Here is a 27,414-nt window from a genome sequence, read left to right as displayed (position 1 = left end):
TTACAGTAAATTTATCTCATTCACCTTTGCTTTGAACTAACCAACTTCCTTCTCATTTACGACAAGGAATTCAACGGAAAGGTAACTTCATGGGACTGTGCTCCCTCACCACACATTACATTATACTTGAAGACTTAATCAGGAACAAAGGTGGGCAGGTGAGAGCAGGCAGAGCTCGTTAAACAGCCTCCCTGCACCCTGCCTGCTACTCACCCACCACTGGGAAAGTATGCTCCTCACCGCTCCTTCCAGAACCATCACTCCTGCTTGGCATCTCTGCCAATGGTCAGCCCTGACATGGCAACGGTGGCTTCCTTTGGAATGGATTAGCCAAAAAGGCTTTGCAAAGGGCATGGAGAAGAGGCAGCATGAAGGGATTATTTCTTTCACTCTTCTGCTTCTGTTCATATGGTTTTCTACATGATCTTTGTAGCAAAGAAGCAGAAAGCTGTCTTTCTTTACGCATGCTCCTCATAACCTGCTGCTGCCTAGTGGTTTGTGCTCCATTGGCACTGATGCACTTGCAGACCATATCACAGAGTCGATAGATTCGTAAAATGATTTTTAAAGTTCACCAGGTTCCAACCCCCCTGCCATAGGCATAGACACCTTCCACTAGAGCAGGTTGCTCCAGGCCCTGTCCAACCTGGCCTTGAACACTGACAGGGATGTGGCAGCCACAGCTTCTCTGGCAACCTGTGCCAGCACCTCACCACCCTCAAAGGGAAGAACTTCTTCTTGATATCCAATCTAAATCTGTCTTCTTCAGTTTAAAACTGTTGCTGCTTGTCCAGTCACTACAGGTGCTGGTTAAATGTCAGCTCTAATAGAAGACATGAAAAACACTTAGCTGACCATCAGCATCAATGAATGCATGGAATCACAGAAGCCATCTGTCACTTTTGAATGAGTGTTTACACATGAAAAAGATTTTTCTCCCAATTTATTTGCACATGTTAAAATTTAAGGCTTAAAAAATTTGTTGCATTTCATGGGGATTACTTTTCGCCTACCTTTATTGCTGTACTGCTCAAAATAACATGAAGCAATAGAAAAGCAACATCTATATTTTGGTTTAATCCAATGAAAACTCACTAAAAGGTGACCTCTAAGCTCACTTGTAGTGTTTCAAGGCACCTGGTCCCAGCAATCAGAGCTACCTGGCCATGGAGACCAACCTGTTCCCACAGCCCTGGGGTCACCAGTCATGGTTCTGGTGTGAGGTCCTTTGTTTCAAGGTCACAAGAAGAACCCAGTCCTGACTGCATTCTTTTTGTCAGCCTGGGAAATGCAGTGATAAGCATATTATCTGAAGACAGTGACTATACATTTACTACTGCAACACTTCCTTTCTACGAGTGCCTGCGCCTGTAGCAGGGCAGGGAAGGGTGTAACATCTGTAGCAGGGGGTATTTCACTTCCAGTTTTCAAACACCTCAAAATTACATCCCCCAGGCACACTTGTGAAGTGCTTTGTTGTCTTGATGTTTCAGAACAGAAGTTGGACAAACAACTGACATCAGTCCATTTAAAGCATTTAAGGTGCTGAAAGTGCTAGCCATTAAACCCGTTGATGAATTGTACGTAAATGCAAAGGATCTTGACATTTTGTGAATTTAATTTAATACCATTGTACAGAGAAGCAATTACAGTTACATCATTATGTGCAATAACCATGACTGGAGTCTCACTCTAACCAACCGTGAAAGGACATTATTTGGAAATCCTTGCCTATTGTCAGAGTCTCTTAACCTTCCCCTCCCTCCAACATTCCTGCACCCCCACCATAAAATATTAAAAGCTCTTCTCTCTCCTTTGCTCTGCAGAGCAACATGGACAGTAAAGTCCAGAAGAGAAGACATCAAAGCACAGCTGTGTTGGTATCGTAGCGAAGAAAGGAGGAGAGGAACATTTGGGAAAGGACAGGAGAGTTTCCTGCCTGTATTACCTAGAAACATTTGTCCTGAATCAGAATCTCGGTGAATGAGTTGACAATGCATGTTGTGGACCCACATAGCAGTGACTCCTGGAGAGAAGAGCTCGTTAAGGGGTGCAATGATAAAGGGCTCATTAAAGGGCACAATGATAAAACTGCCTGGAGGGAGTACCTGGGTGCAGAGAAGATGATCACCATGCCATGGTCCCTGCCAGAGACATAAGCATCACCACCAGGTCTTGCCCCAGTCCTCCCAGCCACCCCAAAGATGATCTCAGGAGCATGAGGCAGTCAGAAAATTGGCAGAAAACAGCTCTCCTGTGCCATACCTACTTCAGACAGCTTCCTAGGCTCCATTACCTAAGTACAAGCACCCATCAAAACTACATGTTTTGGTGAGGGATGCTCATGAGCAATGGATCAGAGAAGACGATCCCCAGATGCACCATCTACCACAGCCTAAATCCCTTCTGGGCTCTCCCCAGCACGGGGATGTCCCAGCTGCACCTCAAGAGACTTCTTGGAGCTCATTTCTCTTCACTTTGTTTCGGTTTGCAAAGTTTCACCACCAAAAAACCACTGAATTTCCAAGGAAAAACTTCCTGCAGCAGTGGGGTGAGCTGTGGGAAAAAGAGGTTATATAAATGGCTTCACTACTGCTGGTTTGGTCTAATTAAATGAAAATGTATATAAAACTGTCAGCTAATTAAAAAGATAGATACAATGTATTAGATTATTGAAAGTCTGTAATGTTTGTGTGGCTTCACCCTTAGCAGCAGTCCTCCCCTCCAGCCTCTGCCAGAGTTTACTTCATGGGCAACTGCAGTAGGATGCATGTGATTTTTTTTTTTAATATATATGTGAATATGTGTGTATATGTATATATATGTAAATAAGCATCTAGGTAAATATATAGTTTGGCCTGGCTTTGTTCACAATTTACTTGTACCAGCTTACCAAAGCTGCCAGTACCAGTAGCTGTTTCATGCTAGCTTGCTAGGCAACACACTTCTCCCATCCTGTTCACTTGGTCCAGGGGTTATGAGTCTCTAGAATGAGGCAATATGGCTTTGCCGATGTGTTAACACTCATCTCCAATCTGCAACCACAATGTAAAAGGTGGCCAGTGTTAATTACAGCCCTAAATATTCTGCATTTGAGTCAAAGATAACAAAGCAATATGCAGAGCCAAAAACATTCCCAGTTACCTCAAGCTGCCAGTGAAAACGAAGGGCAGGATCAACTCTCATTGTGAAAGCAGGAAGGAAATGAAGTCAGGGTGGCCAGGCTCTGGCTCCTAAAGCCCCACTCATCTGTACATATATTTTCACTGCTGTGCTGCTAAGCTAAAAATTAGGGCTTTTTCAGTTTCCCTATTATTAAGAAATAATTGATCCAGATCTAGTATATCACACTGTCAGTACTGTAAATTCAAGCAGAAAGCAGAAACAGCATGTTTCCCACTGCTCAGCACTAACATAGGTGGGCCCCTAGCTCTCCCTTGTGAGATGGTGCCCAGCTTGATGCACAGGGGATGCTGTGCTCAGGAGCTGCATAGCTGAGGGTGGGATGTGGTAGAGAGAATGCAAGGTGAGCCCCTGGCATGGAGGGGCAAGCACTGGAAAGGGGAACCAGAGAACCACTGCAGGGTATGGAGATGAGGTGTCGAACAGCCTTGCTTCCTGGTATTCACAATTAGCTTCTCAAACAGAATGCTGTACAACTGTTCAATGCTAAATGCATTTGATAAAACTCTAATCTGCCTCTTGCTTTCCCATTTGGAGGATTATGCCCTTTGGCCATGAAGGGCTGACATTCAAACTTTCATTAGCTCCTCATCAGCGATATTTAAAATGCTCCAGTAAAAAAAGATGCCTTTGAAAAACGTTTTGGTACTCTTAAGGGAATATTCTCTCATTAAATAGTGACATGTCACCCATTCCAGTGTCTTGATAGCTCAAGAGAGACTTGCATTTAGTAATGGTACTGTCAGACTCCAGGAGTTTTTCAAAAGCCTCATCTTTTCATTTAAGCATCATTTAATAGATTATTTAATGTTTTTATTTCTACTCATTCTTTTATCTAGCTTAAAAGTTTCTCACTTCTTTGCTAAGATCTTGAGATATCATTACCTTTGACTTAGAAAACCTTTCCAAAATCCTTTTCTTCTCAGATGACTATGGTGCACAGTATAAAAGGTCACACACAGCTCTACAGCAAAGCAGTGGTTATACACCAAAGCATCTGGATATTTCTGGTCAACATAAAGTTCAACTCAGCCAACACACAGAAGCATTTTTAAGAGGTTCAGAAGGAAACATGTGTTATCTTGATTGTGATAAAAATGCCAGTCCCTGTGTAGACTTGGAGAACAGAGCCAGCTTCTTGCTGGCTTGAAATGGAGTGTCAGAGTGATTCCCCTTGCAGCACTGCTGCCTTCATGGTGCATCTGTGCAGGGATTTCAGTGATATCCTACAAAGGCAAAAACATAAATAAAACACCCTCTGTGCCATGGCATCCATCATCTCCCAGGCACAGCCTGACAGCCTGAGCTTTTGGGTGGGAATACCCTGAGGGACACAGGACACATGGCTGCATCCTGTGCTGTAGGGCATTAGACATGTGTAAGCACTGAAGACCCAGCCACTCCGGCTGGTTAATAGCACCCTTACTGCTAACCAGCATCATCTTTAACTTTCTGGCTGCTGATGCTGGGCGGGACATGAGTCCTGGTCTCCTCCATGAGAACACCATCTAAGGTTTGGGGTGTGCAGCTGCCTGTTACTTTCTGTCATCCAGGGTTCCAGGGTGAATCCTTTTTACACACATTGTCCTTCAGACTCTGACTGCTTCCCTGATGAATTATTCAAACCCTATTCTCTGCAAATTTCAGTAATAAACTGTTAAACAGGTACCAGCACAACTGAAGCAGAACACACTGAATGGAATTTAGGATGCATGGCCCCTAGATGGACAGATCTGAGAGTAAAACAATGCTGTCACTAAATGCATGAGCAAACTGATTCCTCAAGTCTCCTTCATTTCACGACATCTCAGGAGTCACAGGGGTCCTGTTATAGCTATGGGAGCAGCATTTCTCTAATAATCTCTACATTCTAACCAACAGCTAGATCAACATCCTGTGGCTGTACTGGAAGTGACCACAGCGTAGGGGCCAGCCCCACTCTTCAAATCTGATAACCTAATTTCCACTGCAAGCTCTGCCACAGACAATGGCAGATCACACTCTTCTATCGGTAATTTTAGAATCATAGAATAGTTAGGGTTGGAAAGGACCTTAAGATCATTTAGTTCCAACCTCCCTGACATGGGCAGGGACACCTCACACTAAACCATCTCACCCAAGGCTCTGTCCCACCTGGCCTTGAACACTGCCAGGGATGGAGCATTCACAACTTCCCTGGGCAACCCATTCCAGTGCCTCACCACCCTAACAGGAAAGAATTTCCTCCTTATATCCAATCTAAACTTCCCCTGTTTAAGTTTTAACCCATTACCCCTTGTCCTGTCACTACAGTCCCTAATGAAGAGCCCCTCCCCAGCATCCCTATAGGCCCCCTTCAGATACTGGAAGGCTGCTATGAGGTCTCCACGCAGCCTTCTCTTCTCCAGGCTCAACACCCCCAACTTTCTCAGCCTGTCTTCATACAGGAGGTGCTCCAGTCCCCTGATCATCCTCGTGGCCCTTCTCTGGACTTGTTCCAACAGTTCCATGTCCTTTTTATGTTGAGGACACCAGAACTGCACACAATACTCCAGGTGAGGTCTCACAAGAGCAGAGTAGAGGGGCAGGATCACCTCCTTCCACCTGCTGGTCATGCTCCTTTTGATGCAGCCCAGGATATGGTTGGCTTTCTGGGCTGGGAGCGCAGATGTCATATATCAGAACGCAAATATCTGATATCATCTGGTCATGCATGAGATAATTCTCTATCAGTCTTGCTATAATCCATTATCATCAGTCACATCAGACTCCCTGGCACTTCAGGACATACCATTGCCTTTTTTCAAATACTGACATGATGTTAGTTATCTGTTCCCACAGACTTTTTCCAGTGTTTCATGATTTGTTAAAAATAGCAGACAAAAAAATCCACAAGGTTAGCAGCACTGAGAGATTCCTGGCCATTTTTTAATGATCTGAAGATGCAAACTGTGTGATCCTGCTGATTCAGAAATGGTTAGCAGTTGCTCTTTAACATCCTCCCCAGTTACAGATGGAATAGAAAGCATTTAATTATCACAGTAAGACATGAATAAATCATCCTGTTTCTTTCCACACAGTGTGAGTATACATTTAGGGCTTCCAACCTCTCTGTATCCCAATATGTTTGGTCTTTGCCTAAGAGCAGCCCAGTCACACTGCTGGGGTTTTGTTTATTCAGAGAGAATCTCTCCTCATTCTGCTTAATCCCATTGCCCATCAGTTTATACTGACACACAGAGCTCCTCTTATCTCCGCTTTTGATTTCCCAGCTGTGGATTTGCGCACTTGCCTATCTTCTACTTTTGCCTTTTTCTAGTGATGTTTTTTTCTTCCCTCCTAAACCCAGGTGGAGATTTTGTTTTGCTTTCAAATCGAATACACCTTCTGTCTCTGTAGTATTTGTAGTAGGGATCAAAAAAAAAATAGTGGAGAAAGATGCATAGTCATGCCTTGGGTTTTAGCTATAGATATAGCTTTGTATTAACTGTGGTGATGAGCTCTGCTGAGACTAACCAAGCTGTCCTGACAAGACCTTCTGAGACCAGACTCCCCTCTAGCCTTTGTAAGGCAGCTATGCTTTCACCTTGAGCCCTCCCATCTCTATCTGATCCACCCATGCTTTCCACTGGCTTGTGTGTCCAGAGAGTGAGATAGGTCAAGGAACTGGATCAGATGAAAAAGAAAAACATGCAAAAAAAACCAACAACCTCTACACTTTCTCAGCATTTGTTTATTTTTTTCCCTTTCCTCAGAATAATTTTGCTGTTTATCAGCACCAGCGGGTTTGACAGCACAATGAGAGAGGCAGGGCAGGAGGAAGAGGAAACACTGGTGATGGGAAGCAAGGTGTGCATGACCCCCACCTCCCCAGTTCCATCACAGGAGCTCTCACTCACATGGCTTGAAAGACGGTGAGAGCAAGTTCTGTGGATGCAAGTTTCAGGATCACAGAGAAGCAGGAATTAACATTATTTTTAACTGAAAGAAAGGTTTATTAATGTTCTCTAAAATATTCTCCAGAACTTTGTGGGAGGGAGGGGATTGTTTGTTTGAAGGTTTTGTTTTGTTTTTTTCATATTGAAAGAGTTCAGTGCATAAATGCATATATTTTCTCAGGTAACTAACTTTTCAAGGACAGGTTGGTCAGGGCTTTGAGCAACATGGTCTAGTGGAAAGTGTCCCTGCCCATGGCAGGGGGTTGGAACTGGATGGTCTTTAAGATCCCATCCAACCCAAACCATCCTGTCATTCTATGATTATTGCATTTGATATCTATGATAACAAAAGCCAAATAGGACAGGAAAAGCTTTGAAACTGGAACCTGAGGAGAATTCTCTCAAATTTAAAAAAAAAAGTCTTAGGAAGAAGGTTTTCAATTCTAAACACAGTTTCACAGAAGTAATAGCAGGATATTTTGTATTCAAAACCACAGGCAAATACCTCCATCTGAAAGCTTGCTAAAGTCAAACATAGTTTGGCTGGGACTGGAATCACCTTCCTTTGGCTTTGCATGTGTACGAAGTCAGGAGTTGCACACTGTGCAGGGCTCTGTGGGTCACACAGTATCACAGTATGCTAGAGATTGGACACACTAGTCCAATCCCCCTGCCGGAGCAGGAACACCTAGATAATGTTACACAGGAATGTGTCCAGGTGGGTTTTGAATGTCTCCAGGGAAGGAGACTCCACAACCTCCCTGGTGACACACGATACTTCCTGGCTTCCTGGGGACCAAGATATGGTAAAACCAACATCAGTAAAACATGATAACCATTTAAGGAAAAGGCAGCAAGCCACTGCATGTGTCCCCATGTTTACAGCCCTCACCATGCCCTTTGTTAAGGCGTCATTTGCACAGCTGTGATGCCCAAGTCATTGTTCCTGAGAGAAGCCGGACCAGGCAGACCCAGCAAGGAGGAACTGGGGCTCCAACGTTCAACCAGTGGGACTCCATCCAGGAGTATGCCAAAATTCAAATTCATCTATTGCTTACCTCCAGATAAGGGTTGGATTAAATTGCTCTTCTTTGCAAACATAAAAACATGCATCTAGATTCTTGGTTGAGAAACATATATATAAAAATTAAGGTGTACATAATAAGATGGGAGATGAATTTTTTGGCATTGTTAATCAGAAAGCAAACTCTATAGATTATTGTGTCTTGGAAGCACCTCTCTTTCTTACTGGCAAAGGGAAAGACAAAGCAGCTGGAGACAGCAGAAATCAAAACAGCTTATTCACCTCCATTAACACTTGGCTGAGCTTCAGACAAGGGTCTGGAGCCAGCAAACCTCCATCTGCAAAAGCCCTGACCAACCCACATAGACCAAGCCACCCAGATCCAGTCCTGGTCCCTGAAAAAACCTCCCAGAATATGTGCCAGGTCTGCTCCCAGTGTGGGAGCCACGCTGTGAGGCAGGGGAGCTGCTGATGAGAAAGCTCCTGTGAGCCCCAGGCTCCCACAGCCCAAGCTGTGGGAAGGTTTTCTCACTGTTAGTATGAAATTTAGTAAAACTTGAAACAGTCTTATCATTTGTTGTCAAATTGACTTGTCCTGTACAGCTGAGAAAAACTTCCTCCAGTGAAGATATCTGAAATCAATAGATTTTTTTTCTCATTTTGAATTTAAGGGTGAAAGAAAGTACAAAAATATGAAATACCTTACTATTTCCCTTTTTCTTATATCCTACAATCAAGTCCTCAATCTGAAATCCCATTATTACTCCCAAGTTAGTATTTTCAATATGGAAGACATCTTGCAGAATAGAAAACTAACATTGTGGCTTTGCAAGAAATAAGAAATAAGAATCTAATGCAAGGGAAAAATGAATACAGACCAGCATGGTTTCATTGGCAAGAAAGAATCCCATGACAAAACCTGGAGAAAAAGAAAAAAGTTTTTCTGAGAAATAGTCACATAAGAAACTTCCCAAATTTCCTTCAGTTAAAATCTAACAATCTGCTTGAAAAAGAAAAAACCAAACCCAAAGCCCAAACAAAAGAAAATAAAACCCCCAAACCAACCTATAAGCAAGAAAAGATTTTATAGTAATGTTTTGTTGTTAGGCGAAAAGCAAACTACAACAACAAAAAATAAAAGGTAGATTAGATGTACCTACCCCTAGAATCAGTAATTTTATTTTAAGCTTCTGAATACCATAAAGCAGAAAAAAAGTCTCTTTCATTTTCAGATAATTTCTAATTAATAAAGTTACATTTATTACTAGCAATTAAAAATGTAACCTCAGGACATGAGCAACAATAGAGATATTCAGTCTGAAGTTTACTTATCAAAATTATTTTCATTTCTTTTTTCCCAAGTACTCTGAATATGAAAATTCATTTCTTGAAGCTATAGTATCCTGTTTCATAAAAATAGTGTTTTCTAATTAAATTAATTTAACAAAGAAAAAAGAAGTATGTTAGAATGCTTCACATCTGAGAATAAAGCTAATTGAACTGAATCATCTTTTCTGTAATGGCAGAAGTTCTGATGCAATCTAATTAAAAAGGAATAGGCCCTGTTTAATTATTTTATTTAATCATACCCAAGACAATTGTCTGGTTGGCACTTCCCAAGGATTTGGTCCACACTGCTGATGCTGGGGAAGTAAATATAAATGGCACATTGATCACAGCCCTGAGAGATAAATGAGGCATTACTGCAGTTACAACCCCCTGCTCAAGAGCAGAACGCTGTCTCCCTGCCTCAGCCTCTTGAACCATTTTAATTTTTGTTTCTAAATGTGGTTTATAATGCCCTTCCCACAGACCATGAGACATGAATCCTGTCTTCTCCTCCTTTCCTGGACACTACAAGTTCATAGAATCACAGAAGGAACCTTAAGGATAATCCAGTTCTAAACTTCCTGCCATGGGCAGGGACAGCTTCCCTATGCAAGGTAGCTCCAAGCCCAGTCCAACCTTGTCTTGAACACTGCCAGGGATGGGGCAGCCACAGCTTCTCTGGGCAACCTGTGCCAGTGTCTCACCACCCTTATTGTCAAAAAATTCTTTCTGATATTTATCTGAACCGACATCCTCTCAGTTTAAAGCCACTACCCCTGTCCTATCGCTACAGTCCCTATTCAGAACTTCCTACACAGGTTAATCTGTCTTGGATAGAAACAGTCACTCGAAAATTGTGAGCAAGCAAGCAAACCACCTGCTGTTTTCCAAGGAACATTTCCCACTGTGTCTGGAGAAGGTTGGTGTGAAGCAGGACATCCATCAATGTCCAGCTAGTGGTTGGTGCAGATCAGCTATAATAGCAAAGGGTGCCACTTCGAGTTTCTGCCCAAGACCCCTTCCACAGAGGTGGGTTACAAGCACCAAGGCAGGGCAGTAGGGCAAGATCACAGCTACTGATGTTGGCTGCTGTCAAGGTCCCAGGGCAGTGCCACTGTCACTGGAGCAGGACACTATCAGATTCCAGAATGAGTTACCAGTTTTTCTATTGGGCAGTATAAGAAACAGACATCAATAATACTACATATTAAATCAGAAAATACTAACGATTTATCAGATATTTATATTCATTTGACAGTATCAAGTAAATGGCATTTGAAATGTCAGTCTCTGTATTATATTCATTGGAGGTTAAAGTCTCTGGTGCCTGTATAGCTACCTGAGTATTAATCTCAGTAGTATGGGTTTCCAACTCGAAAAAAAGTACTTTAATGCTATCGAGATGCCTGAGATTTCTATTCTATATGGGAAAATTACTGAAAAAAATATTTGCTTCAACACATCTCCCTGTTTTAACAAATTCTTATAACAAGTTTATCCTAAAAATGTCAGAAATACATACAGATAACTTATGACTGGATTATGTAAATGACTTGGTATAATGATTTAGGCATTAATCAATTTGGTGGGTCTGTTTTTTTTGCATGCAAATGCAGAAGTCCTGAATACAGCAAAGCAATTTGGGATCCTGAAAAATAAGCAAAAATACAGAGACATTCTGCCTTCCTTGCAGACTTTAGTTCTCATTTCTTCCAGTTCCTTACTCTTTAAGAGAAAGAGACACAGTTGAAACTTGAAGCTTCCTTACCTCCTTTACAGGCATTTCCTGCAGGAAAGATTAACCCTGTTATTAGATTTTACTGTAGAAAACAGAATGTTGCTTTCCTGATTTCTACAGTACAGTGGCTCAGTACAATGGTAGAACAACTCTACAGCACAGCATAGTTTATGTGGATTTAAAATTGTCTGATGGGTCTCAGTGGCACTGTGACTTTGGGGTTTGTGTACTGGTGCATCACTAATAGGGTACCAAAGAACTGGTTTGCAGCCCAGGTTATTATGCATTTCGATCAATGGCCTCGAAGAAACAAACCCATGTTTTATAAAGCCTGCAGATGGCACAAAGTCTGTGGGGATGCAGATGCTGATGATGGGACAACAGAACTCCCAACTTGTTGGTCCGCTTGGCATATGTGAATCACTAATCTAAAGGTAAGGTCAATTATAAAGGCCAAGGTTCAAGAACAAATTACTGAGGACAGTCTTGGAGGTGGGGGATTTTACTGTGAGCACCATGGCTCCAAGCATGACTTTGGGTTCATGGCAGGTGAGCATCAACTGTGGCTTCCAACCAACACCTTGGCCACAAAAGCCAATGCAATTTTGGGAGTAGAGAGAGAGAGAGGGAACTGAGAGGGAAGCTTCTTCATTCCTCCCTGCTGCAGGGTCTCAAGTACTCTTCCGTGCTTGTAAGTCAAGAAGGACATCCATATAGTGAAAAGGGTCCCTAGGATTATATGTAGGGAGGTCCATGTGCTTAGCCTGAGCAGGAGAAGGCTGAAATAAATGACATATAAACTTTTGTAAATAAGTAAAACCAGTTCTGCTTTGTGATTAAGTAAGATTGAGCTTGGTAGCTTTGCAACAATAGCAATTGGTAAAAGCTTTGTGGTAGGTGACAGTGAAGAAATATCTTAGGTAAACGTTTTACAGTAACCAGCTAGAACCAAACTAGTGTTTGCTGGCATGACAACCAGACTTTCCAAACCTAAAGTTCAGCCAAAGGGCGAAGTGAGAAAGGTGATGAGGAAGAAACGACCACCACTTGCCGCAAAGACCACTACCACATTATTGTGCATATGTGGGAGGAATTTTCTAGAAGAATGATGTCATGTATAAGTAGCTTTATAAATATGCATGTAATGTAATGAATATGTATGTCTGATGACTATATAATCACAGCTTGTTTGCTGCTCAAGCTCGACACGCTCAGAGGAGCTATACCCTAGAGCCTCAGTAAAGAATACCTGCTTGTCAACTTAAACTTTGTTGGCGAGTTCTTAGAGTTTTTCTACGAATCAGGCTGAACAGGGCTTGTGGCAACATTCAGACCCCTTGGCTTCAGGAGGAAAGGAAAAAGACTTCTTTTTGCTTTCCTATGTTTTTTTTCCTTAATAAATTTGTCACCTTAAAACCTATGAGTATTGTTTAGAATCAATGTCAATAGTAATCCAAAAATCAAAACTGGACTTTCGTTATTAAGAAGCATCCTCCAGTTAAAAATTAATTCAGGGAAGCTTTATGGCTGGTATCAAACTGAAGTTCCTTCTGGATTTGTAATTGACTGATCTGCTCTGTGTTGAGTTACAGGATCAAATTTTTTAACTCCATGCAATAAAAATTGAAGGCTATTTAAATGGAAAAGGGAATCACAATTTTTCTGCTTTGTGTTATATAAGGAAGGTTTAAAATGAAATTACTGTTCCTGGAGATGAAAGAACTTAAAATCTGCTCATGCTTTCTACCCTAAGGTTTAAAAAGCAAATAAATGCGTAAACAAATAAATCAAAAATATTAAATCTCATCTAATCTGCTTTAACCAGGAAATTTAAAAAGAAGCTTTCTTATTCTGCAGCTGAAAGAGTTGGGCATGCAAATTTTTCCCAAGGAAAGCTTTTCTTCTCAGATAACTGTTCAGAATCTAAATTAAATTAGTGTTAACAAAGCCAGCTTCCTTTTTTAAATGTGGATTATGAACTTTACTGCCTTAGATGCCCCTTACTTGTTTCTTGTGATACTAAATCATTTATTTCTCACTTTTCTGGAGAAGTCCTCCATGAACAGTAATGAGAATTTGAGAGTGGCAATGCTGTGGCCAGTTTCTCTTTATATACCACGGAAGAGAAATGCAACCCTTTCTTTCCTTCCTTAGTACCTCACAGACATGGCTGGAAACTGAACACAGGAGACTTTATATGTCTTCTCTAAAATGATAATCCTTTGATGCATACAGGAGCAGTCAGTCTGACCTTTACTCTTACTATTTATATTAGTTCTTGGGTGTGCATTTTTATGGAAGAAGACTTGTCAAGTGTTTCTGCCTAAGAATAAAGCAGCCTTTTAAACTGCTTTATGCTTTTGTGTTTCCATAACCAAAAGCTGCCAGTGTAAATACCAACCATAAATATTCATGAGCTGCACTTTTTTCCTTCTCCAGTAAGTTCAGCTTTGAGCATGGAGAAGGGATGCGATTAACGCCAGGTTAATTGTGCCAGCCTGCTTGATCATGGAGGACACAGAGCTACAGAAGCCAAAGGACAGAGCCACGTGGCTGTAACTTTGCAATTAGCTTTATCCTCCTCTGTGAAGAATACATACAGTTGTCTCCAACTTGACCAGTTGGCTGTAAAAATAACCCTGAAGTCTTTACTGCTCAGCTTTTTTCCAATCTTACTGTGGCGTCTGAAGCATGCCAAAGCTCTCTCCATTTGTATCCTGCTTTTAAAGCCCTGCTCAGCATTTAGGCAGCCTTACTGCAGCCTCTCCTGCCTTTCGTTAGCCTCTGAAGATGTGCTGCTCCAATCTTGTCTCAGGCCTCCTCTGATGAGTGGTGCCACTCAAGCTTGCCTTCGGTCATCTTCCTCTCCTCATCCACGCTATGAACACCTTTTTCTCTCACCTGAATGCATCCTGCTGGAGGCAGATTTCACTACTGTTTCCTTTTTCTGTATGAATAAAACACATGATTTTCTTTTTTATGGACTATTTCTCCCCCACCAAGCTTTTCCAAGTCTTCCCAACAAGTAAAACTCTGTTTACTACCTTCAGATTTTCCCCCTTTGCAAGTGCACAAAAGCAGGTAATTTACATGACTGGCTCCTTCTAACAAAGTAGGAACACATTAACTCCCATGATGTGCTCATTCAACTCAAAAGGTATACTGAAAAAACACACCCCATCCTTTCCTTACATAAACCTCTGCCTGCTCCTCTGAACTTTTCTTAATCTTATTTGACCAAGCCTCATTCACATGGGGAAGACTACTGCCTTTATGGAAGATCCCCCCTCCCTATCAGCTACCCTTGGCACTCATTTGCCCTTCAATTCCCCAACTCCCAGTGCAAAAGCTTTGGCTCAAGTGGGGATGAATAAACATTGTCACAGTATTTGGAAACAGACACGGGTTATTTCCCTACTGAGAGCTTTTCTGTGCTTTTTTACAAGGTCTGTTGCATTTGCTATTCTGATACTGTTGGTTTCCCCTGTTGGGAGAAGCCTCCTCTTAATTAACTATCTAGTCAGGCTAGACCACTCCACACCTAGGCAATTTCCTTTCATGCTTTTCTCTTACAGATGACAAGCCAGTAGGAAGGGCAAAATTCTCAGGGAAACAGGAAAAAAACCCTGTCACAGTCACTGTTCTTTCCTTTCTACTAGTATCTACTGCTCCAGGTTCACATAAAACTAACTGCATCTGAGAATTGTGCTTTAATTGCCTTACAGCTCTACTATGTGGCACTGCAAGAAGGCTCGTATTTTGTACTCCCAGTATTTTCTTTCATGATGATTTTGCACTTTATGACATTGTGTTCAGTGCTTTGCTTTTAAATCTTCCCAGTAGGCTGGTTGAGCTCCCTGGGGGATGGATGTCTGTCCACTGCAGCCCACAGAAAGATGAGCTGGTGGAGAGGAAAACTCTTCCCACAATATGAATTCTAGATATTGTTAGCAAACCCCTACTTATCCAGGTATTAAAAATGAATTCCAAATTAGAAACATATGAAAATACAATTTCAATAATTGTCAGACATGGTTTCAGTACACCCTGATTACTGAGTTACTATGTTCTGGGAAAACATCACCTTTCTGAAGCTTCTTTGACCTTCAGACACACATGAAGAGATACAAGACTGGTTATTTCACTTTGGTGTTCAAAGAACCACGTGATGGAAAATGATCAATTTCTATGAAAACCTTGTCTTATTTGGCAATCAACAGGATGAAATAAAAATTCAAATTGAAAAATAGACAATTATATACTATAGACAATCTTCACATAGTATGTACATGGCACAATATTCATAAAATTATGTAGTAAGTGTTTTCTCATCACATGGAGTTTTGTATGATGGAGATAAAGCAATTCAAGCAGCAACTATGCACTCTGGCATAAACAAGTTAAAATAATTTGCCTCTGTGCACTACAAAACATGAACATTGAATAGAAAATTATATTAAAAATTTATATAGTATTTCCTTGCTAAGCTTTACATGCATTATAATCACATCATGAGATCCATTCTGATAACATTGTAATACAAAATAGCTGTGATGACTCATCTGGCATACAGAAAAACAGAAAGCAGTCTATGATTATTGCAATGTTTATAAGTTGTTGCTTCCCATCACAAATGGAAGCAGTGTTTTCAGAATAAAAGCAGTCACTGGAACATAAAGTGTAATTTCCAGGGCTGGCACTTTAGGTGGACTTCCACTAAAATATTAATGATTTAAGTGTTAACAGCTCAAATTAATTGCCTTCGATAATTAATATGCCCTGTGGAATCCAGCTAATTTATAAACATGGGATTTATTGGATATGCCCCCTTAATTTGTATGGTAGGTTTTGTTTGACAGTCAAGAACACAAAAACAGTACTTGTCATACAGCAAAATAAATATTCAGTATAATGTGTCTGCTTTCTGATCACCTTTAAACGCACTGCAGAACTCCTACAAAATTTATAACCCAGTCATGTTAATTTCTTAATTCTGACTATGCTATTTATCATTTACTCCCACAGCACAAGCCTTAGTCTCATTAGCAGCTGAAAAGCTGTGAATAAGGTATGGGGAAAACGGATGTACCTGGGGGCAAGTGGTGGGATGGGGCTGGCACCTCAGCAGTCTGCGGAGCCTGGGAGCGAGTCCAGGCTAAACTCACTTCCCAGCCAGATGTGTGCATTCAGAGCTGGTTAGTAGAACAAGGCAATTTCTAAACGTGCTAGATAGACAGAAGAAGGGGCTGGTGTCTAGGGAGAGCTATCTATTGCTGCTGAGACCGCTGGTTTGCAGCAGGACAGCGTTCATTCCTGAAGGCAAAATGAGTAATTGACTGGAGACAAGCTTTCAGGTACCTCATCCTTTCCTGAGCACTTGCACAAACTGACAGCACATGGCTAGTATAAGTCTAGGCAGACATTTTGCAAACATTAATTAATAAAAATGGCTATTTGTGTCAAAACATTTCCAAATAAAAGGTCTTACAAAATCTAATAGTCAAAGAAAGGTTGATTTTGCCCAGATTTTTTAATGAAATTTGACTTAGGTTTAACAAGCTGTTTTGCTGTCAAAAAGAAAGAGAATCCAGGGAAACTACAGAGATTTCACCTGAATGACCAGGCACCAAGATCATGTCACCTATGATGAGAGGGCTGTGTATCTAATGGGAGCCTACCACCACTTGAAGGGTAGCTGCAAAGCCAAATCCTCCTTGTTAGGATCAGGAGCAGTAGTTATGAGGTGCAATTTGGGAGGCTTTAAGCAAGATGTTATGGTGGGCAGCTGTGTCAGAGGCACCCAAAGCTGGTGCAGTCTGCATTCTTGGAAACTGCCAAACTCATCTAGGCAGTCACATTTAACTTGCTTTGGTGCTTCATGGTGGGACTTTGGTGGTATGACCTTCAGTAGTGCCTTCCAAACAGCATTTCTAAGATTCACATCACTGTAGTTAGTTCCAGACATGAGTTTTCCAAATTATTCTGTCCTACAGAAGTTGTATTTCACAACATTGAGTTTTATTTGCTGTCATCTTGTTGATCATCTTGCTTCATTAGGGTCCCTTTAGACGGGAGGATTGCAGCTTTTGCTGGTCTAAATAACTCTATCATCTGCAAATGTACTACATCAGTAATCATTCCCTTCCCCACATCTTTAATTAGCATGACAGACATCAACAGTCCCTATGTGGAAATCTCTGGGCACCTTAATGTTAACCTTTTGCCGCAGTCAAATGGCCATTTATTCCTACTCTGTGTTCTGGTACTTGGCTGAAGACATTTTGAAAGCCCAAATAAATTATGTCAGATGGTGCTCTTTTGTGCCTGCTCATTCAAGTGAAAAATGGACTTGTATTTCCATGTAGAACAATGACACTACACAGCAGAAGTTACACCACCACAGCTCTCAGGGGAAGCTGCAAAAATGCCTGGTGCTGATGGCTACAGTGCATTCATTCCCCGGATTTCAAAAGGTTTTTTGGATGTCTTCCTTACTCCTCTCCTATTACTATCCTCGTTCTGCATGTCACTGACTGGGAAAAAGGAGTTAAAAATAAATCTGTGTTATTAACAAAGAGGAAAACACTCATTTAAGTGCTATTTATATGCCTATGGAGACTGTTCTTGGAAATTCTCCACCAGCTACAGCTACATTCAGTCACCCAGGCAATGGAGAAACTGAACAACTCCTAAATATTATTTACACATGGGCTACACCTCTGGTGCTAATACAGAATCTCTTTTTTTGTACTGAGGAGAAGAAATGGAGGAAGAAATGGAATCCCACATGGAGTCCTTGCCAGACGTAGGACAATCACCTCAGTCAAGTTCCTCAGAACATCTTCTGTGTCTTGCTGGCTGAAATCACCTTAAAATAGGCAACCTTAATATCTCCAACCACCTAAGCCTTATAATAATAAAATTGTTCATCTGTATGATAAGGAGGATATTTTCTCATAGGAAGGCTGAGAAAATCCAAAAAGCACTGCAACATGCTCTCATGCTGCAGTAGCATAACTCAGGTTATTTAGAAGTTGGGCTCCCCATTATGGAGGATCAGAACCATAGTAGCATCTTCAGCAAAGACTGGTTCAACTACCCTTTGCAAAAGCTGTGCAACACCCTCAAAGTATCCCTGCCTTCAACTGGGAAGGTGCAAGGACTAATATAAGCCCTCTTCCCCCAAGCAGTGTGGGAAGCAAGACTGGGAGAAGTGGCATCGGTGCTGAGACATCACAGTAGGGATAAACAGGGATGAGAAGCAAACATACGCAGTGCAAGTGACCCACAGGCTGAAGGGTGAGCTATAATTGGGATATAGCAATATCCACCACTGAACAGCAAGGAACAGAGGCTGCACTGTGCTGAATAAATCACTTGTAATTAATCCAGTGACCAACTTCAGTTCCAAAGCTTGTTTATATCCATCATGGTCTAGTTATCAGAGAGAAAAGAACAAACTCACTCACAAAAATATATTCCAATTAAACACTTGTATCACATTGAGGGCTTGGCTCGTATTTTAGTTCTAGTGAACTGTGAGACGGCCAGTGGAAGCCTTTTGAAGTAGTCAATGATTATTTTAACAATTCAACTTTTTTTTAAAAATAGCAATTTTAACTTTTTGGATTCACTGAACTAGCATGCTATAATATGTCATAGAATTAAAATAACCATTAAGACTTTTACTGGATCAAATCTGTGAGACACCTGAACTTATGGACGTTTCACACTTCAGTTACCCAGTCATCTTAAAATTACCTATTATTAACTGCCTGAATTCATTTGCTTTCTGAACATTTTTGAATACCAGATTTAATATTAAATAGATCTAATATTAATAGCTTCACTTCTTATTTTAAATATGAGAAATAATACAGCTATAATTCTTCTGTTGGTGTGCCTTGCCAGTTTGATTCCTCGCTGGTAGAAGTGTGACAAATACAACATTTTCCTTTGTTTTCTGTAAACAGTTGTACTTAAGGGAGCCTGTAAGAAAATCAGTGGATTCCTCCAAAATATTACTTCCATATTATGTTTAGATGGATATGAAGATACATTTCAACAAAAGGCAATTAATAAATTGCATTTGCAGATATGCCACAGTCTGTGACTTTTATTTTTGCCTTACACAGTTACATCCCACATGATGTACACCAGAAATGGAGAAAATCTTCCCATCCTGTGCCACATATGTGCAAAGTACTTCATGAATAACAACAGTGTGAATAGGCATGGACAGTACAAACCAAACAACAAGAATTACAGCAAATGATGGATATATCGACTCAAGGATTATCTGGACATAGCAAGGCACAGGAATAAACACTCAGACATCCATCAAGCACAGGCTGTTTCCCCAGGGGATCTGCATTGGGCATACCAGTTCAGATTTTGGCTCAATTCTTCATTAGGTGACAGAGCTTCAGTGAGAATACCCACCCCCTCCCCCAAGGAATTAATTTTCAGCACACTCAAGGACAATTTCTTAGAAATGGTGACCCTGGAGCCTTTTCACCTTAAAAATACATCCAGCGGGAAAGTTCCCTGCAACTTTCTGCTCTGGAAATACCAGGAGGTTTCAGACCAGTGCTGCAAGAACACTGTGCTAGAGCCAATGTACATATCAAGCCTGCACAGCCTTTTTCAGCAACTGAGAGGAAAACACCTTCCAATTCTAAATATCACAGTGGCACAACCAATATAAAATATATAGTAGTTCTAATTGGTGTCTCAAGGTGGATGCTAGTATCACATAATGGTTTCTCACTATACTTAATGACTATGTACACCATCCACTTCTGAAGGCGAGGCAGAAACAGAGAAATAAGTAAAATGCTGGGCATAGAGTTTTGTTCATAATGTTGTGAACACGCATCTGACTTTAGTGCAATTATCTGGAGGGTACATGCTCTTCCCTAGGTCAGCAGGGTATGCAATCTGTAGTTAAGAATTATCTGAATGGCCAGCTGATTGATTTCTGGGTTTCTGCACTGCTGCATAGTGACTGATCTAAATCTTGCCTTTTATTAACCTGTCTTTCTAGTGTCTGCCTAACGAAGCAAAGGGAGTGAAGTGAGCAAGGGAAAAAAAAGGACTCAGTCAACTCAAAGCACAGCAGCTCTGGAGGCTTCCGGAAAGGTCAGCATGATTCCAGCTGCACTTGCTGGCAGCCCTGGCTGCAATTAGAGGGGAGAGCAAAGACAGCTCTGCTGTTCCGGCTGCCAGCACAAGCTCGTTAGAAATAAGGACACCAGAATCCTGGTGTCAGGCCACCTGACAAGCATGGATTTAGGTGCCATTATTAAATTATATTTAAATTTAACAAGTACTGAGGGTTTTGATGACTGGAAAGATTCATGTTCCTGTTAGCTGACTGCTCTTGACATGCTCATTTGTGGGAACAAATCAGGAGACAATGCTGTAATAAAGTATATGCTTTCCACTTGATTTTAACAAATGAAGTTAAACCCAAACAAAAAAAGCATCCCTGACTCTTACCAACTTTACTCATAGACATACCTAACTTTAGTACATCAGTATATACCTAGAAGTATTCAAAAGGAAAATGATTGTTAAGAAAAAAACAACAACAACAACAAAACAAACAAACAAAAAAAAACAAACAACCATGAAGAACCATAATTAGAATTTTAAAAGAATAAAAGCATATTCTACCATGGCAGACATGAACTGTCTAAATAAAAAAAGGAGGTGAGATGATGTTCTAGTTGAAAGTCCATAGTCAGAGTGTCGGATCAAATAACAAGAATTTATTCTAAAATCTTGGAATCTTTCACTCTGACATGCAGGATAAGAAGCAAAGTAACTAACCACAGGACAAGTACAATCAGTGACAGGCATTCTTATAGTAGAAAAAGCCAAATGTAGGGCAGGATAGGCAAGGTTTTCTTCTATCAAGAAAAGCTTGACTATTAACTACTGATAGTTTGAGGTGTTAATGTCATTTCAAAGGACATGACTCCAACTTTTTCTTGCATCTGGTGTACCGTCCTCATACATTTAGATCGGGAATTTGAGTCCTTGTGGAGCACAGACCACATAAAACCATGTATGTTTTCTCAGGGGGTCTACATTGGCCTTACTAGTTTATAATAAAAAAAAAAGTTCTCAATTCTTCATTAGGTGACAGAGCCTCTGTGAGAATAAACCCCCCACACATAGAGGAATTAATTTTCAGCGCACTTAAGGGCAATTTCTTACAAATGAAGCAAGAGGCAAGGGGGGAAGAGAGTGAGCTTTGTAGAGGTCTCTCTCAGCAGAAAATAGTGATAGAACCCTGCATCTTACATCAAATCTTATATTGAGCATTTGGCCACAATGGCCAAAGAGGAGATCTTTCCAGTGGTGGAGAGAGAAATGTAATATATGAAAAGAGAGGTTGTTGGACTCCAGGGAAGAGCTGAATTTAGTGATAGGGAAACTGGAAGTGGCTGCAGGGTAAGGTAAACTCCCCTGATCCTTCAGCCCAATCTGAAGGAGGTTGAACTAAGACACAAACCTCCAAGCCCAGACGGAAAGGGTGCTGTTCTGGACCAGCATTTTCCCCTGATTTGTTCCCACAAATGAGTGTGGCACACAGCATGGTTCTCGCAGAAGATCCAGGAAGGTTTGTTAGCTGCCTATAGACAGTTCTCAGTCTTCATGGCAGAGCAGGGCAGGACGTCTTGCAGTGCTGGGAGGTCTCTGCAGCGGGCTGGTGATGAGCTTTGATGGATGTTTCAACCCAAAGGGCAGTGACTGCCATGTGGGATATGAAGAGATGACTTGCAGGGGAATAAAAGCTTGAGGAAGAAGCTTGAGAAGAAGGTCAACTATAAAATATGAAATACAAAGAATTTCAGGGTCTAATTACCAAATCTGAATGAAGAATGCAAAAGAAGCTTTAAGAGCCAACTTGGGTTGTTTTGTTTTTTTTTTGTTTTTTACTTATTCCACTATACTTTGCCAAAGGCTTATTCTGAGTGAAACATCAGAGGAAAGCACAGAAATATGAATATTAACATCACTGGTAGATGCATATTACTTTTGCAGGAAAAAAAGATGAAAGACAGAAATACAGTTATATGCCTTTATCTTCAATGCTACACCAAGAGCCAGACCCCACGTTTTTATCAAGCAAATTTGGTTGAGCTACAAAATCCAAAATACTTCAAAGAAATGAAGAAAGTCTGCTGCAGTATACATCCATACCCTGATAAAACACCTATTGCTTACTCACCCATCCCAACACAGGGTTGGCCAGTGATGGTCATCAGGAGCGGTGAGCTGGGGCACAAAGCAAGCTCCTGTTCCCCAGTAAGCAATGTGTAAGCTGAGGGTGTATACAGTAACTGCTGGGAGGCAGGATTACATACACTGAGTTTTCTAATATCATCAGAATGAGTTCCTGAAAATACCAACATCATCATTGCTCTTTCCCTGGATTCATCTGTCTGCCATGGAAGATGTTTTAATCCCTCTGTTGATTTTCATGTTTCTCATCAGTCTCAGCTATATGTTTTAGCAGGTAATCAAGACTCCTTAAAAACACCTAGAAATATGCATTCCCAGTTTCACCTTCTCTTTATACCACCACATTTCCCTGTCCCAATCCTTTGCTCTGCACTTCATAGCAAAATGGAAAATAATGCACTGAACTAACATAGTTATCATAATCTTGAAGTTACATTGTCATTATTCCACTTACCCAAATAGCTAAGGTGTAACTGTTAACTCTGATCATAAAATGCAATCTGAACTGAAAAATAAGATGCAATAAATGTCAATCACTTCTCCACAGAAAATTTCTGATGGTTGTAAGACTTTGCCTATGCTGTCCCCTCACCACACTTTTCAAACTTACTGCTTCATCTTTCTTTTCTTAAGGAACTTATTTCAGATAGATATTTGCAGCATCAAGCACTATATACATTTAATTTGTTCAGACTACTCTGAGATCTGCTGGGAACAAGCCTTTCCACTTCTGATTTAGCAAAGGCATGTTGATAATTTCTTCTCATATGCTTTTGCTCCAAGGCCTGAGCCATCTTGGTGTGAGCCCATCCATTGCCATATACACCAGTTCAGGGTTTTTTGCCTTACTAGAAAAAAAAAAAAAAAAAAGTAATTTTGTAATACTCACTTTTGGCCTTAGGAGAAAGAGAGCTTCTGTGTATGAAATATGCAGAAAGAAGGATTTCTGAAGGGAGGGCAGGTTAAATTATTATGCTATAACAGCACAGAAAGTTGAATGAATTGGTTTAGTGCCATCACTGTCACAGGCAGCGCCGAGGACAATGGGGCAGGAGTGTCTCATCCCTCAGGAGGTGCCACTGGAGTACTGGAACTGCAATGGGAGGGATGGAGATGCCTTGCCCAGGGGCAGGTGAGGGCATTTCTGTATGATTTCTATATGTCCAGACAGCTGTGAGCAGGACAGGCTCTAACAGCTCCAGGCAGATGTGCCCAGGGCTAGCCTTTGCAGGACAGGGAAGGCTCATGGGAGATAGAAATGCTTTGGGTATCACACATCACTGAGACTCGTCTGAACTGTGTGAGAACCGTAAATCCTTCAGGAAGATGCAGCTGTCAAACAGCACAGCCAAGGGGAGAATCCTCACCAGCTTCCTTCTTTGTGTATTTTTGTATTTCCAGCTGCTCACGTTTGATTGTGAAAGCATCTTGTACAGTAATCAAACCTTTGACTATAACTGGCTGAGCATATCTCCTCTTGCTTTTCCATCAAAACCATATCCCTTCATCATATTCACCACTAAAATCTTGCTTTGTTTTATGATGCACTTTTACAAAATCAGTGCTTATTTATGCAGAAGACTCACACTTACCTAACTACATCCCAGATGCTGTTTGTGTTTCACCTGGAAGACATATCAACCAAATCAAGTTTTTCTGAGGAATTTGTGAAAAATTATCTAAGCATAGGCCCAGCTGTATTAGCTTTTAACTAAGAAACTACTGCCCTTTCACTTATTTTCTTATAAAAACAAACACTAAAATGATGTCACTTTGGTATTTACCCTCCCATAAGGAAAAATCTTAATGTGTTACATACACTGTTGTTCCTATTGTGATGCAGGATACAACACTTGCAATCTATTACCTATCAAAACCCATGCTTTTAAAAGGTTTTACTGCAAGTCTTTGCTGCTGGAGCAAAGGCATTTGACAGAACTTGTCTGCCAAAAGAGAGGCTTTGCAGGGCTTTGGGAAATGCCCAATTCCATATATGTTAACATGTGTCCCTGTGATACAACTGGGTCACTTCACAAGAGACAACCACTGAATACCGCAACAGATTTTTTTTTCTATTGCAGCTTGACTGTGTCACACAGCTAAAGCAAAAGTATGATCAAAAAGCTCTTTGAATCCAACAGAAATTAGAGTTGTTATAAATATAGGCATAAGCGGCAGGAGGGAAATAAATGCAGCCTGAAATTACATGGTGCATCCAAGAACATTGTGGTTTTGCATGATACAAGCTGTTGACAGTGATTAACAACCCTACTGAGATCCATCACACAGGCAAGAGTCTTTTCATGAGAGCTGCCCACAAACAGAAAGCTGGAGGGACTGAAACAACCACAGCTCACTTCCTCTGTTAGGATGCAAGTGGTTGCTCTTTTGATGGCTTTTGATGTGCAGAAAAATACTACAGTGGTAATATAAATGCAGATTTGTGGCTCGATTTGCAAAGACACAGCTCCCTTTGAAGGAGTGTGACAAGCAGCAGTGCTGGCAGGCTGTGCCAGCACTGTGAGACTCGGCCAGGAAGTGCTCAGCAGGACTGGGACAGGCAGTGGGGATTGTGAATGTGCTGGGATCTGCAATGGGGACCCTGGAGGTGCTGGACCCGGGGTAGCAGCTTTATCTCCACCACTGAGATGCTACAACTTGCTGGGAAGAGTTGTCAACCCCACCAGCTTCCAGCGCTTGCCCTCGACCATGCCAGCACCCAGGTATTACAGCCACAATGCCTCTTCCTTTGCCATGCAAGTGTACTCTGAATGCAGCAGTTTTAGTTCAAGGCTATTTCTATTTAAGAGCTCTTTGATGATGATTTTCACCTTCTAAAGGTAAAATGAAAATGGGAAGTCAAAGGTCTGAACATATAAAAATAAGCAACTAATAAAGGTGCTTGCATACAGTACAGATCCCCTCAAAGGATTCGCAGGTAATAGATAAAAAGTCAGAATGGCCAGGACCTCTGAAGAAGGTGTCTGAAGGTTTTCCTTCTCTCCTGCTCCTTTTTTCCATCTTGCAATTTAGTTTTCTCCTCATTATTTCCCTGCACATGGCGCCACCCAGTTTTCATCCTTTTAATCTCCAGTTGTCCTCTGTTTTGAAGTTAAAAAAAAACCCGTTCCACATACTTCTTATGATCCCTTTTTTCCAGCAATTAAAAGCCCACGTGCCTTTCCAGCAGCAGGACCAACAGACCCAGCCTCTGCAGCCACCTGCAGAGGTGGGCTCAGCTCAGCACACCTGCAACAGCAGGCAACACATGGGCACACCAAGAAACACACCTCAGGGCTGGAAAACCACTGCCTGCAGCCTGGGGGTTGCTTTTTTACAGGATGGGAAGACTTGGCCCACCATCATACAGGAAAGAAATATCTCCATCACCTTTGGAGGACAGCACACCTTAGCAGGTCATTTCTGCCTTCTGAAAGTCACACATGCCAGCTGTGCTACTCATTTGTGAGATATCTATACACACACATTTATTATATACAAGCATATTACACACACACACGTTTTTCCAAGCAAACACCTTCTCAATAGCCAGCATCACTCACTTCACGTCAAAAAACTTTTTCAACCCCCTACTAATTGGAGTCATGGCAAATTGGGATCTGCAGAAATCTGCTGACAGTAAAAGTTTTACCCTCTTTCTTAAAAACCTGCATAATTTCTAGTGAAGAACTGCTGGTAACAGACAAGCTGGACCAGTTTACGATGGGCAATTCTTAGCAGATTGTGATTCCACCTCAGATGTCCTCTATTGCTCCTAGCTCCATCCAGCTGAGTACACAACAGGCTTGTGCTCCAATGTCACCAATTTTAATCAAATGGAGGAATTCCAACTTAGCTGAAGATGTGGAGGGACATATTTAAGTACTGGTTTGGGTTTGGAGAAATTTTGTTTGGTTTTGTTTTTTTCTTCCCCCGTCTTTCCCCCAAGCTGCATCAGGGAAGCGCCAAGGACAGAAAAGAAAGAAGTTGCAGAGGTTAACAATTATTTCTTTGTGCTGATAAACTTCTGTCTCTGTTGAAAAAGGAAGGGACTGGGGACACTTCCAGTTGCTTCCACACAACAAGGCAGAGTGTCCGGATGGCTTTCTCTGGGTGAAGAGAAATGCCGGAAAAGGGTATCTTCAAGTACTGGTGCTGCAGCAGTATCTAGGTCCTACACCTGGGTTGGAGCCATCCCAGGCACAGCTGCAGGTTGGGCAGAGAAGAGATTCAGAGCAGCCCTGTGGAGAAGGACTTGGGGGTGTTGGTTGATGAGAAAATGAACATGAGCAGGCTTCAGTGTGTGCTTGCAGCCCAGAAAGCCAACCGTATCCTGGGCTGCATCAAAAGGAGTGTGACCAGCAGGTCAAAGGAGGTGATCCTGCCCCTCTACTCTGCTCTCGGGAGACCTCACCTGGAGTATTGTGTGCAGTTCTGGTGTCCTCAACATAAAAAGGACATGGAACTGTTGGAACAAGTCCAGAAGAGGCCACGAGGATGATCAGGGAAGTGGAGCACGTCCTGTATGAAGACAGGCTGAGGAATTTGGGACTGTTCAGCGTGGAGAAGAGAAGGCTGTGTGGAGACCTCATAGCAGCCTTCCAGTATCTGAAGGGGGCTATAGGGATGCTGGAGAGGGACTCTTCATAAGAGACTGTAGTGACAAGACAAGGGGTAATGGGTTGAAACTTCAACAGGGGAAGTTTAGGTTGGATATAAGGAAGAAATTCTTTCCTGTTAGGGTGGTGAGGCACTGGAATAGGTTGCCCAGGGAGGTTGTGAATGCTCCATCCCTGGCAGTGTTCAAGACCAGGTTGGATGAAGCCTTGGGTGAGATGATTTAGTGTGAGGTGTCCCTGCCCATGGCAGGGGGTTTGGAACTAGATGATCTTAAGGTCCTTTCTAACCCTAACTATTCTATGATTCTACCTCTAAAAATGCAAGTTCAGTGTCTTACAGATTAAATC

The 27,414-nt window shown here is 41.6% G+C and overlaps 1 long non-coding RNA gene across 1 annotated transcript; it reads right to left on the bottom strand.

Annotated features, from left to right (window-relative positions):
- Positions 1-21,731: 21,731 nt before the first annotated feature.
- On the bottom strand, positions 21,732-25,840 carry LOC134172454 (uncharacterized). Its single transcript, XR_009967926.1, has 3 exons — positions 25,738-25,840; positions 22,902-22,952; positions 21,732-22,026 (listed from the first exon to the last, which is right to left on the bottom strand). It is a non-coding gene; the product is annotated as an uncharacterized LOC134172454 (long non-coding RNA).
- Positions 25,841-27,414: the final 1,574 nt, after the last annotated feature.

Source organism: Pezoporus occidentalis, unplaced genomic scaffold, assembly GCF_034315485.1.
Source record: "Pezoporus occidentalis ecotype Australia unplaced genomic scaffold, CSIRO_AGI_Poc_V1 ctg46, whole genome shotgun sequence".
In the NCBI taxonomy this organism is placed as follows: Eukaryota; Metazoa; Chordata; class Aves; order Psittaciformes; family Psittacidae; genus Pezoporus; species Pezoporus occidentalis.
This window is presented reverse-complemented; position numbering and strand designations above follow the sequence as displayed.